At 39.9% G+C, this 14594-nt stretch overlaps 1 protein-coding gene across 2 annotated transcripts in view; it reads right to left on the bottom strand.

The window, feature by feature from the left end:
* Positions 1 to 14594, bottom strand: part of FAM222B (family with sequence similarity 222, member B) — a 54633-nt gene extending 40039 nt beyond the window's left edge. Inside the window, exon 1 of one of the 2 annotated variants that reach the window (XM_005876886.2) lies at positions 14562 to 14594. The gene's annotated coding sequence lies outside the window, so the exon portion shown is untranslated. Of the gene's footprint in view, positions 1 to 3218; positions 3308 to 14561 lie in introns of those variants that run through there. The other variant, XM_014548249.1, reaches the window with a different exon arrangement.

Raw genomic sequence — 14594 nt, 5'->3', positions numbered from 1 at the left:
CAGGGTGGGGCGGGCCAATTGGGGGTGGGGCAGGCCAGGGGGAGGGGCCACAGGAGGTTAGCCAGCCCGCCCCACCCCCGTATCTGGCGGTTCACTGGCCACAGTGGGCGTCATAGCGACCGATCATTCCAGTCCTTTCGGCAGTCCGGTCGCTAGCTTTTTATATATATAGATAGCAAGGTATCCTTTAAGTTTTTTAAACTGGCTGCACTTTCTCTTTCAGACACTAGAGCAGTGGTTCTCAACCTTCCTAATGCCGTGACCCTTTAACATAGTTCCTCATGTTGTGGTGACCCCCGACCCTTTAACATAGTTCCTCATCTTGTGGTGACCCCCAACCATAAAATTATTTTCGTTGCTACTTCATAACTGTAATTTTGCTACTGTTATGAATAGTAATGTAAATATATGATATGCAGGATTAGGCTCGATCCCCAGTTGTGAGGCATGCAGGAAGCAACCAATCAATGATTCTCATCATTGATGTTTCTATCTCTCTCCCTTCCTCTCTGAAATCAATAAAAATAAAAATAAAAAAAAAGAATGCACATGAGAACCAAACCCCAACTTTTGCAAGACTGGGTTTGAAGCAGGACAAGAGAAGCATTTCTGGCAGAGGGAGAAAAAAAATCACATGTGCATACATAAAATAATTCACACTAGATAAACCAGCTTATCCAAACTGGCTTATTCTATTGACAAAATTCCCTGACTTAATCTAAATGAAAATAACCTATATCTAACTGTTGTCTATAGAAAATAGACATAAGGTGTTAATGGGCGGGGAAGATTTTTTAAAATATTTTTCTTGATTTCAGAGAGGAGAGGAGAGGGAGAGAGAGAGATAGAAACATGATGAGAGAGAGAATCATTGATTGGCTGCCTCCTGCATGGCCCCTAATGGGGATCAAGCCGGCAACCCGGGCATGTGCCCTTGGTCGAAATCAAACCTGGGACCCTTCAGTCCGCAAGCCAATACTCTATCCACTGAGCCAAACTGGCTAGGGCTTGGTGGGGAAGATGTGCTAAAATATATAGTTGGCTAGATTTCAAAATCAATTTTACACAATATTAAAAGTTTGAAGGTAATAGATACAATTGGAGTTAAGACTGCTTACATGATGATAAAAATTATCACTTGAAATCAGGATAAATTATGCTACAACCACCTAAAAAGAGTGTGTCAGCCCAGCCAGTGTGGCTCAGCGGTTGAGCATTGACCCAGGAACCAAGAGGTCACGGTTCGATTACAGTTAGGTCAAATGCCTGGGGTTGCAGGCTCAATCCCCAGTAGGGGGCGCACAGGAGGCAGCCAATGATGTTTCTCATCAATGTTTCTATCTCTCTACCTCTCCCTTCCTCTCTCTCTAAAAACAAAAATCAATAAAAAAATATTTAAAAAATAAAATAAAAAGAGTGTGTCAAGGGTAAATGAATAAATAGAAGTTTCCTAAATGTACTCTGCCTTATACAAATTAAGTTTCCAAGTTAGGAAAGAGAAGTACTCTGATAATTAGCTTTCACTCTTGCCTTTGAAAAGCCTGTATAAAGAGACAAGTTGGTTGGCAAATAATTTCCACACCTAAATAATTCAAGCCTACATAGGAAAGGCTAAGGGTTTAACTGATAAACCAGAATTAAAGCTCAAAGTCACCATAAGGGCAATGGAAAATCTGTGTGGTGTATTTTTCCCTAATCCTCAAATGATTGTTTCATCATTTGCTATGGTTTGGGATGTTTGGATTGTGGGTTTCAGGGGTGGGGAGTTGGCGAGAAGGAACAAGTTGTTAATTTCTCACACTGATGGGGTATACATGGTAGAAAAACTAAAAGCCAACATCCTAAAAAAGTTTCAAACACATACAAAATGAGACAGCAAACTTGTGAATCAAGCATGATTTGGCATCTTTAAATACAGAGCCAATTCTCTTCTAGCGCCAAAGCCAATGGCTTCTCCTGTAGATAAAATGGCACAGTTCCTAAAAAAGCCCTGGACGCTGTTTCCCCACAATCCTATAATCTGTCAGAAGACAGAAAACAAAAAGAAGGCTTTGCCAGCCAGAAAAGCAAATTATAACCAATACAGAGCCAACACTTTACTTCAGACAGAAGGAGCTTTTCTATGCATCTTTGGAAGGAGGGAGACAAAAGAAGAAGCTTACCATTGCTCAAACAACCAAGGCAAACATTTTAAACAAATATCACATTGGATAAGCAGTTGATGCAATCACCTGCTTTCTCACTTCTTATTCACAGCCTTAAAGAATCTTTACAACATTTACGAAGAAGAGTTGATAGCCACAAAATACAAAGAACTTTTACAAGTTGATTTAAAAAAGGATACAACCAAAAAAGGACATTTCCAAAGGGCATTAATTAGTAGTCATAGAAGAAATACATAAGGTCAAATATTACATATATTCCATAGTTAGGAAGTGGTGGAAAGTACTCCATACAGTCCTAAAGGTATTTTTGACTTGATAGTACTACCAACTGCAAGCTTCCAGAGAAATCTTGGCTACTAATTAATGAATAAAACAAAAATAGATATGGGTGCTTAAAAATCATCGTGTTGTACACTTTAAATATCTTACTATTTTGTCAGTTAAAATTCAATAAAGTTGGGGCGAGGGAGATAAGGGTGCCCAGCATAAACAATATATTCCTAAAAATATTTAGGATATAAGTTTTGTGAAACACCTAATCTGGGAAGAAAACTGTTAAGTAGAATGGATACAAGAAAACTGCAAACCAAATCCAAAGGAACTAAAATCAAAATATGAGTTGGAAGGATACAAAGAAGATTAGCATGGCCCCTGCACAAGAAGGATGACATGAAATATATATATATAAAATGAATCTTTACCTATGAACATAAAACAGCTGAAACTGGTGCACAATGAACATGGCAGATGATGGAAGCAAGTAACATAAAGTTTAAATATACAACCATAGAAGTAATGCACCTCCAAAAAAGAAGCTTACTCAACTGTCTTTATTATGGAAGCAGGCCATTCAGGAACCCCTTTATAAGTCACCAAATCAAAATAAAAGCAAATAACGCCTGGTGCTGCAAAGCAAGTATAGTCTTCCCATCAAAGAGGAAAAGAAACCTAAGCCTTTTATTTGTCCTTGATACAAAAAGATAATGGATTGTGAAAGAATTTAAATTCCAGAAAGAAAATTCAATTCCAACCTATGTAAAGCTAAGAACTCACATTGTTCTAAAATCAGCAATACACAGGTCCCTATTGAAAATACAATACAGCCCTAGCCAGTTTGGCTCAGTGGATAGAGCGTAGGCCTGCAGACTGAAGGGTCCCAGGTTCGATTCTGGTCAAGGGTACATGGCCAGGTTGTGAGCTTGATCCCTGGTGGGGGGTGTGCAGAAGGCAGACGATCAATGGTTCTCTCTCATCACTGATGTTTCTGTCTCTCTGTCTCCCTTCGACGCTGAAATCAATAAAAATATATTTAAAAGGAAAAAAAAAGAAAAAAAAAATACAATACAGCCCAGTGGTTGAGTATTGACTATGAACCAGGAAGTCACAGTTTGATTCCTGGTCAGGGCACATGCCGAGGTTGTTAGCTCGATCTGTTTCTATCACTCTCTCCCTCTCCCTTCCTCTCTAAAACCAATAAAAATATTATTTTTAAAAAATAAAGAAAATATAATACATAAGATCTCAACTGAGCGAGTTCAAGTTCTGAGCATGTCAGCAGACTACTGCTTAACCATTTCAGTTTTTTATCGATTTTATACATCAAAAGAACCACATCCCAATTTTTCTCTATTGTTAATGCCACTTTAGAAGCTGAGAAAAATTTAGTTCATGAGATTCAAATATCAAGCATTTTTTAAGTACACCACATCACCCATTCTATATTTAGACTCAGGTATGGAACAAGAAGTGCTAGCTTTGCTTGTAATGGCACCATGTCCCTCGTCAAAGCCTAATTGCAACCATCACCTAGGTGTCTATATGGTGTCGCCTAAAATAAATTAAAAGTCCTTTTCAATGCTTTTTTGTAAGTGGTCCTACTGATTGGCTGTGATGCTTTAAATATAGATAATAAATCACCCCACCAGTCCTTTAAACATTCAGCATTATAACTAGCATAATGAACCAAAAGGCCAAGATGGTAAAAACTCTAGTGATTTGAATCCTTCAAAGTGGTATTATAAAAAAATCTTTTGGAAGTATTCTCTTTAATAAAAAAAATTGTTTTATTATGAATCCATAATTGTTACATTCTAGAAATTAGGGTAGCAATATCTTTTCCCAAATCCTGAACTATATTTATAAAAATACATCACCTTTCTCAAAAGGAAGTTAAGGCCTCTAACAAACAGCATGTTGCTAATTTTCACAACATCCCAATAAAGAACTATTACTTAGCATTTATATCACATTTGCCAAAGTGTTTTACAATTATTTTCATTAACAGTCATGCCTCACAACTACTCACTGCGCTAAACTGGTCCTGTTATCCTCATCTGACAGCTGAGAAAACTGATGCATCTATGACAAGATCAAGGTCAAGCCAGTCTGCTTTTCCAAGACCAGGGACCTAACTTTTTTTTTAATATTTCTTTTATTGATTTCTGAGAGGAAAGGAGTGGGAACGAGAGATAGAAACATCAATGATGAGAGAGAGTCATTGATTGGCTGCCTCCTGCATGCACCCTACTGGGGCAAGCCCGCAACCCAGGCACGTGCCCTTGACCAGAATCGAACCTAGGACCTTTCAGTCTGCAGGCCGACGCTCTATCCACTGAGCCAAACTGGCTAGGGCTGGGACCTAACTCTTAAAAACAATCTCACTCAGCATTGTAAGTATATTGCTCACAGTCCTAGTTAGAGTAGGTTTTTAGAGAACAGGAATCCATCTAAAATGATACAAAAATATTAAAATATTTTAACACTTCAACAAAAATATGTAACTAGCCCTGGCTGGTGTGGCTCAGGTAGTTGGAGCACTGAAAGGTCGCCAGTTTAATTCCTGGTTGGGGTACATGCCCAGGTTACATAAAATCAATAAAAACATTTTTATTGATTTCAGGAGAAAGGGAGAGGGAGAGAGATATAGAAACATCAATGATGAGAATCATCACTCGGCTGCCTCCTGCACGCCCCCTACTGGGGATGGAGCCTGCAACCTGGGCATGTGCCCTTGACTAGAATTGACCCTGGAACCCTACAGTCCACAGGCTGACACTCTATCCACTGAGCCCAACCAGCTAGGGCAGTGATGGCGAACCTTTTGAGCTCGGCGTGTCAGCATTTTGTAAAACCCTAACTTAACTCTGGTGCCATGTCACATATAGAAATTTTTTGATATTTGCAACCATAGTAAAACAAAGACTTATATTTTTGATATTTATTTTATATATTTAAATGCCATTTAACAAAGAAAAATCAACCAAAAAAATGAGTTCGCGTGTCACCTCTGACACGCGTGTCATAGGTTCGCCATCACTGAGCTAGGGCAATAAAAATATATATTTTTTAAAAACACAGTATAGCAAGAAAGGAAAGGCCAATGTGAATATGAATACAGTAAACTCTGTAGGTGTGGAAGAAAGAGGTAAAGACAATTTCCACTTCATAGCTTTTGAGAGAAAGGTGGGGGAAAATAAATTAAAGGACTAGAGATCAACTTAAATAATAATTTATCAAGAACAGACAGATATTTAAGTGAGACATAGGAACCTAACCAGACATCCAGACACCCAACAATTCTCTACTAAGAGGAATGATCTTACTTTACTAAATAAAAGTCCTTACTTAGAAATTTGAGACCTAGTGGAAAATCAGGGTACTTGTGGGGGAAAAAAAAGAGTAGAGACATGATCCAGAAACACTAGCAAATAGTTCAAATTGTCTCTCATGAGAAACCAATAGCAGAGGGAAGCAGATAGATGCCAAGCAGAGGGGGAAATGCTGTTAATCAATACTGCACCTGGTCCAGCTCCCTAAAAGTCACAGCTAATTTTCTCAATGTCTTCCCAAATCTGAAAATCCACACTCACCTGGAAGCTATAATACACAACCTCTAAGAATATTAAGGATGTCTCCTGCCACAATATTCTGAATGTCCAAGTTTCAGTCCATTAAGTAATCTCTGGAAGAACAGATAGCTTGGCTAGACTTTGGATGAGATCCACGTACCCTCCAATTAACTTGATAAATCTCACTAGTGAATACTTTTTCATGCACCGAAGTGGAGAACATACCTTTAGGTGACACAGTAGTGTCCTAGGATAGTAAGAGAGTAGGGAAGAAAAGCTAAGTAGCACAATAGTTGGCAATAAGCAAGCTTAACAACTAAAGTATAAAATAACTGGCAAAGTATTCTTTAAGTCTTACAAATCAGAGCACACAACTATATTTCAAAGTAAAATAAAAAAAATTCTAAAGGATCTAAAATTTGCACTCAGAGACTTTTCACTTACAAATCAGAGCACACAACTATATTTCAAAGTAAAATAAAAAAATTCTAAAGGATCTAAAATTTGCACTCAGAGACTTTTCACTATGTATCTTCTAAATTCTTTAAAATATCAGCATGGCTCGTGAGTAGCCTTTTGAGTTTGGTTTCTTTCACTTATCATCATGCATTTGAGATTCATTTATGTCATTGCATATATGAATAGTTCCTTTGCACCCTTGAATAGTATTCCATTGTATGAATATATCACAGTTGGTTTATCCATTCTAAGTTTAAGGACATTGTTTCTAGTTTTTGGTGAGTAAAAATAAAGCTACTGTAAACATTCACATACAGGTTTTTGTGTCATAGGTTGTCCTTTCATTTAAGTAAATACTTAAGAGCATCAGCCCATGCACTGAAGGGTCTGGGATTCGATTCCTAGTCAAGGGCATTTGTCTGGGTTGGGGGTTTGTTCCCTGCCCCTGTCAGGGTGCGTGTGGGAGGCAACTAATTGTATCTCTCCCACATCTATGTTTCTCTCTCTCTACTTTTCTCCCCTACCCTCCCTTCCACTCTCTAAAAAAAAAATCAATGGGGGAAATATATATATCTCCAAAAAAATAAAACTAAGTTAAAAATTCAAATATTTTAGGAAATCACATTTCTGGAATTCTTTAAAATCTCCTTCTTGCACCCTTAGACTTTTTATTTTTTAATTTTACACAGTAAGATTCATTTTTCAGTGTTTGGTTCTAAGAGTTCTCATAAATGCACAAAGTTGTATAACCAAATCAAGATACAGAGGAGTTTCATCGCCCCCCCGCCAAATTTCCTCATGTGCAGTCAAACACTTCACCTATCCTTACTCAGATGTAATCATTGAGTTGTGCTTCACTGTCCCCATAGTTTTGTTTTCCAAAATATCACAGCAATTCAATCATACAGTGAGTAGCCTTTTGAGTTGAGGGACATTCAGTTTCCAGTTTTTGGTGAGTACAAATAAAGCTCCTATAAACATTCACACACAGGTTTTTGTGTCATAAGTTGTCCTTTCATTTGGGTAAATACTTGGGTCATATGCTAAGTGTTTGTTTTACTTTATAAGAAACTACCACAATGTTTTCCAAAGTTCCAGTTGCTCCATACCCTCGCCAGTCCATAGTCTACTCAGTTTTCTTTTTTTGTTGTTTTGTAGCCATTCCAATGGCATATCTTATTATGATTTTAATTTGCATTTCTCTAATTACTAAGACGTTGAGCACATTTCCTGTTTGTGTGCTTATTTGCCATCCATATATATTTTCTGGTGAAGTCATTCAAATATTTCCCCCATTTTTTTTATGATGCTATTTGCTTCTCCATTCTAAACCTTCCCAAATATCCAGAAACCTATTGAACATTTCTTCCTAGATTTCCCAGATACTTCAAATCTAATATACCAAAATCAAACTGATTTTCCCTCAAATGTTATGGCTTCTTACTCCTGAATTCCCTACCTTGATTAATGACATCACCATCCACTTATTTGCCAAGCAAGCAATTTCAAATCCATCTTTGACAACTCCTTTTTCCTTACATACTACCCAATATAAAGTCAGTAAGATCCTTCTAGTCAGTTTCCTAAAAAGCTCTTTTACCTACAACTCCATTACCAATGTAATTGAGATCTTCAATATCTTCTCAAGTGATCATTACACCAGTCTCACAAACTACTCTCCCTGCAGCCAAATTCAACTTTTTAAATCTAACTTCCACACTTAACAGTGTTACTTGTCTTAAATAGTGATCTGAACGTGTTGTATTCATCCATCAAGACCCTACTGACTCTCTCCAGGAAGACTTCTCCAACCTTCTCCCCACACCACACAGAACCAATGTTCCCATAACACTTAGTTCAGATCTCTAGAACAGCACTTACTGTACTGATTCATAATCGATTTAATTGGCTAATCTCCAATTAAAATGTGAGCTCTTCAAAAACAAGGGTTTTCATATCCCATTGCATAGCACAATGCCCAACACACAGTAGGCACTTAAATGCCTGCTGAATTTGATTGCTAAAAGGATTAACTACCAACACTTTTCAATAAAATCAGAGTCCAAAGAGATCTAAGCCTAGTTTTGGCTCACTGGTAATTCATGAATTTGAATTCATGCTTATCTTAATTCTAGTTCATATTTTCCCCCACCAGCTTCAGCGTTAGTTACCAGAAAATTAATAACTAAGTCATTTATATCACTCCTTAAATGACCTATATTTTTTCATTAAATATTACAATCAAATGCTGTACCAAACTACAATTTTATAATTGAGTCATCAAATCTAGTAACTTATTACCCCTCTTGTATTTAAATGCATCTTTAATAACGAAAATTTAGCATTTTTCCTCGAGTTGTATTCCTTTTCACTCTAAATTACAAACCTCTGAAAGGACATAATCAAGACCTTGACAGGCAGTTAAAAGACAGAAATATTAGACACGTCTCTGCTGAGAAAGCAATCACTTCTCACCAAGAGTACAGTGACTTCACACGTATTTCCCTCTCTAGTCAGCTGTAGAGCTGCAGCCCTTCCACTGGCCACTTTGCTTCTCACACTCACTTCCCAATTTATTATATTAGAATCATCTTTTTAGAGTTGCTATAATATTTGAGTTTAAATCCAAGAATTAGGCTTATGTATCTTCTGAAAATGTTCCAAGCTTCCTGTCCTCCTCTGCTGCATTATACAATGTTACACTGCCAAAGTCTTAGCTCATTTCCTCCTCCTGCTTGTCCTGATATGGTGCTACACATCAATAATGCCCTCTCCCTTCCCATTTTCAGACTTTACTGTCTGCTTGGAATGCCCTATCTTCCTTGTTCACTGTGAGGGCCTATCATGCAGGTTCAATGCAGGAGGCCTTTTCAAACAATAGCTGCACCCAGCCTTTCATCAACACACAAGTTGTACCTCCCTCTAGTTGAAAGCTTACTGTACTTCATTAATTCCAAGACACACTCCCCTCCCCTACATTTCTCTGAAAAAGGGGAACATCTTATAACTGATGGCATGCCAAGTCTCATTAGCAGCATTTCTTCTTTAGTGGTATGTAAAATAATTGTGAGCCTTACAATCACTGGCACCACAAGTTTGATGAAGTAAGATATTACATTCCATTAGAATTACTTTGTATATTTCTTTTTCCCCACTAGACTGTGAACCCCCAAGGGGCAGAGGCTATGTCATAATCATCTTTGGTCAGCATAGATTTGGGCACAAAGAGAGAGTGTATCCAATAAACACTAGTAATAATTAGCATTTAAAAGTACAAGGTATATTCTAAACATTTTACATGCATCAACACACTTAACCTTTGCAACAACCCCCTGAAGTAAGTAATTATTATCTTCAAACTGTGGCTCAGTTGGCTGGGCATCGTTCAGTGCACTGACAGGTTTCCAGTTCCATTCCCAGTCAGGACACATGCGGAGAGGGGGAGGTTTCCGGACTCAATCCCCAGTAAGGGGTGTGCAGGAGGCAGCTGATAGATGTTTGGCTCTCACTTCTATGTTTCTCTCCATCTCCCTTCTTCTCTCTCTAAAAATCAATTTTAAAAATCCTTTTAAAAAATTATCTTCATTTAAGATAAGGAAACTGAGGTAAAAACATATAGGTAAGCTTATTCAAAGCTACACAAAGTTGCAAAAGATTTGAACCCATGTTCACTGATTATGATTCATACTGTTATCATTTTTCCATTCATCAAATATTTAATAAGCAATTACTCTATACCAACTACTGTGCTAAACACTGGTAAGCAAACCCTCGCAAACAATAGCTGCACCCAGCCTTTCATCAACACACAACAAGTTGTACCTCCCTCTAGTTTCTCAGGAGGCTACTCTAAACCGTAAGTTCATCCTTTTTTTGTTAATCACCACCCAAGGATATGTTTATTGATTTGAGAGAGAGGAAGAGAGAGAAACATTGATGTGAGAGAGAAACATCGATCGGTTGCCTCCCGCATGCACCCCAACCGGGGATCAAACCCAAAACCTTTTGGTGTACCGGATGACGCTCCAATCAACCAAGCCACTAGGCCAGGGCCCATCGGTTCATTCTTGAATCCTTTACCCTCCAAACATCAGATCTAACCTACAAAGTCACTAAATTAAATCCACTCTCTTTACTTTTCCTTTTTAACATTTTCCCATCCTCCTTTAAAGCTATTAGCACTCTATCAAGAACCAAAACAAATGATAAAGCAAACACAGAAACCTTTGTGCTATATTATTAATTAGCAGCTGTGAAAATATCACAAAAGAGACTTCAGTTAAGGAATGGGTGGCAAAATCAGAAGGCTTTTAAGAAAGAGATTCTAAAAAAAGAAGAAGAAGAAAAAAAGAAACAGATTCTTTCTGCAAGTAAATATTCTCAGTGGAGCCCTGACCAGTTTGGCTCAGTGGATAGAGCGTCGGCCTGCGGACTGAAAGGCCCCGGGTTCGATTCCGGTCAAGGGCATGTACCCTGGTTGCGGGCACATCCCCAGTAGGGGGTGTGCAGGAGGCAGCTGATCAATGTTTCTCTCTCATCGATGTTTCTGACTCTCTGTCCCTCTCCCTTCTTCTCTGTAAAAAATCAATAAAATATATTTTAAAAAATATATATTCTCAGTGGAAAAAAGAGGGAGGAAAACACCATCATTTTGTTTTTATATAGGTTAGTTTAAAAAGTTTTCCCTGAGCCCTGGCCAGGTAGCTCAGATGGTTAGTGTCATATGATACACCAAGGCTGCCCGATATACCAAGGCTGCGCGCACAGTTCAATCCTCAGAGCACATACAAGAATCAAACAACGAATGCATAAATAAAAGGCCCAGCCAGTGTGGCTCATTTGACCTATGAGCCAGGAGGTTACAATTAAAGTTAAGATTCAATTCCCAGCCGAACCGGTTTGGCTCAGTGGATAGAGCGTCGGCCTGCAGACTGAGAGGTCCCGGGTTCGATTCCGGTCGGGGGCATGTGCCTTGGTTGCGGGCACATCCCCAGTGGGGGGCGTGCAGGAGGCGGCTGGTCGATGTTTCTCTCTCATCGATGTTTCTGGCTCTCTCTCTCCCTTCCTCTCTGTAAAAAATCAATAAAATGTATTTTTAAAAAATTACTGGAATAATTATTATCTATATAAGAAAAGGCTAATATATAAATTGACCAAATGGAGGAGGGTTGCGGGCTCCATTCCAAGTGGGGGGTGTGTGCAGGAGGCAGCCAATCAATGATTCTCTCCCATTGATATTTCTATCTCTCTCTCCCTCTCCCTTCTTCTCTGAAATAAGAAAAAAGAAATATATTTTTAAAAATAATAATAATAAATAAGTTTTCCCTGAGGCAGGCGATGCTTCTTTAAGAAAAATGATTCATTTTATCAGACTAAAAATGAACTAGTAAACCTTATTCCTTTTATTTTAGGCCTTGCTATGTCAGGAGTGCATGGGAAGTCCTTACATCCCCACTTTAGACAGACTGCTCACACAACAGACAATCCCAGCACTGACTGTCACCTTTCTCTGCCCCAGGGGAAGACTCCTCATTTAGTAAAGTCACCTATTACATAAAAGTAACCACAAATAGGAAAGAGAATAGAAGGAGGAGGAAAGGACAGGAAATTCTCATCACAGCTGAACAAACCTCTACCATTTTAACGTAACACAAATGGCATTTATGAACTTATTTGAACGGATGGAAATTTCCAATAGAGGGAAAATGCATTACCAAAATTAAAAATAGATGTCCAATTATTAAAAATAAGATGGCTAGGCCAGCTCTAACATTTTGTACCTCTACTTCATTTTCCATGTGGTAGTCAAAGACAGAATAAATTAGTATTCTGTAAATGACCTATGACAACAGTAACAAATGCTTGCTTTTTTATAGGTTTTATTTTTTAAAATATATTTTTATTGATTTCAGAGAGGAAGAGAGAGGGAGAGAGAGACAGAAACATCAATGATGAGAGAGAATCACTGATCAGCTGCCTCCTGCACGACCCACACTAGGGACTGAGTCCACAACCCAGGCATGTGCCTTGACCGGAATTGAACTACGACCTCCTGCTTCATAGGTCAATGCTCAATTACTGAGCCATGCCGGCCAGGCTATGCTTGCTTTTTTAAACTATCCTTAAAAAAAGATAATGAGCCCTAACCGGTTTGGCTCAGTGGATAGATCATCGGCCTGCGGACTGAAAGGTCCCAGGTTTCATTCCGGGCAAGGGCATGTACTTTGGTTGCGGGCACATCCCCAGTTTGGGGTGTGCAGGAGGCAGCTGATCGATGTTTCTCTCTCATCGATGTTTCTAATTCTCTATCCCTCTCCCTTCCTCTCTGTAAAAAATCAATAAAATATATTTTTAAAAAAAGATAATCAGTGTTATGAACAGAAAATTTACTGGGAGAGCAAAGAGTTAAAAATGACATAGGACTGTGCATTTCCAGGAAAGAGAAGCAAAACACATTTTACCAGAGAGAGAAGTTATAGACAACTAGAGTTCATTTTCCTCATTCCTATAAAATAACTCATTTTTCTTATCTGTGAATCTTCAAGGATCTAGGACAGCCGCCACTCCCTACCTTGGCTCAGAGGAGACACATCACTCACTGATTTCCAAAAGGCCTCACCATTTCAGGCTCTCAATCTTCAGAGCCACCAAAGCTGAAGCATAGGTCTCTTTCCGTCCTTTTGAAAAGAGTTTCACCTCTCTCTCGAAAGATGCGGCAAGCACACAGCTTAACTCTGTCCTCTGATTTCCTACCCCAAACAGTAAGAACAACACAGCTCCGGGAGTGCGCTCCTTCAGCCCATCGGAACGAACCGGTCAGCCACCGCCTGGGCTCATGCACAGCTGCTTCTATCTTTCTCTGAGACACTCCACCCGGGAGGTTCCACAGGCAGAGCAACAGAAAGTGGAGTTGAAAAGCCGCTATATGCTTATCTGACTTCCAAAACAGAGACAGGGAGCTGGGGGGCAAGCAGACTCCTTTGCAAAGGAAAGTTTTTAATAATTTAAAAATAACAAACTGTCCTTGCACATCCCTCACTGTGCAGCCCTTCCAGATCGTCTCAAACTAGTTTTCTCTGCTCCAAGTACAACACATTGGTACCAACTGTGCTATGAGGGAACAAACCTGAATGAACGATGTTCAGAAAGCACTTAACGTATTGGCCCTCCATCCTCTATTTCCTTCCTCTTGGGTAAGGAGCTTGTCAGAATGCCCGAGTATGGTCTTTTTCCTACCTAAGTCTGCTGACTAATCGGTCACATCACAGAACAAACTGGTATTTCTGCACATGATCTGCTGTGCCTAAGTGGAAAGCACCTATGTGCCTACTGGGGTTTTACAAACAATACACTTCAACCTTGACAAAGAAATTAGTCATTCCATTAATAACAAAGTCTAAAATCCAACAATACTGTTCGTGATATAAGTAACATCAGCTCAGTTCTTACAATTTACATAAACTATCTCAATCGCGTACGTGATGCTCGCAACAGCCCACTGTATCACTCCGTCTCCCAGAGGTTCAGAAATGTTAAGTGGGACCTGCCCAAGATTTCCTATCGCCTTTAATCAGTGGTGGACGTGGGTTGGAACCTGTCGAACCCTAGCTCTTTCCTCTAGATCCCTGCCGGCTTTCAACAGAGGGCTCCGGTTTCCATGCCCTGCCGAAGCAGCCTACCGTTCCGGGCGCCCGGCCCTTCCCCGCCGGGATCCGAGTTGGCTTCTTCAGTTCCAGCAGGGCTTCCATCCTCCACCACCCTCCCCCCGCGACCATTCTCTGAGAGAAGCGGAAAGGGAGAGGCGACCGAGAGAGCTCCTGGGGGAAGGGACGATGACAAACGGGGCAGCGCGGGGCACTGGCCCTGTCGTGAGCTCCTCCACTCTGCAACGCGCACCCCATTTCCTTCACAAAGCTGCCCAGTCCTGGAGGTAGCGACCTGCCCACCCGGGCCCCAAATTCGCCCGTCATTACCTCCAACTGTCCCTCCCCCACGCCCCTTCCCTCCCGACAGGCAGAGCCCACCCTCACCCCCCAAGTCGTGTATCCTTCCACCGAGCCACCCCTTCCCTCCTTCCATCACCACTCACTGTCGGTGACTGGGCCCGGCCCTCATGGCTGCT

Source organism: Myotis brandtii, unplaced genomic scaffold (genome assembly GCF_000412655.1).
Source record: "Myotis brandtii unplaced genomic scaffold, ASM41265v1 scaffold50, whole genome shotgun sequence".
Classification (NCBI taxonomy): Eukaryota; Metazoa; Chordata; class Mammalia; order Chiroptera; family Vespertilionidae; genus Myotis; species Myotis brandtii.
Note: the sequence above shows the minus strand (reverse complement) of the source record. Positions and strands in the feature narration are given on the sequence as shown.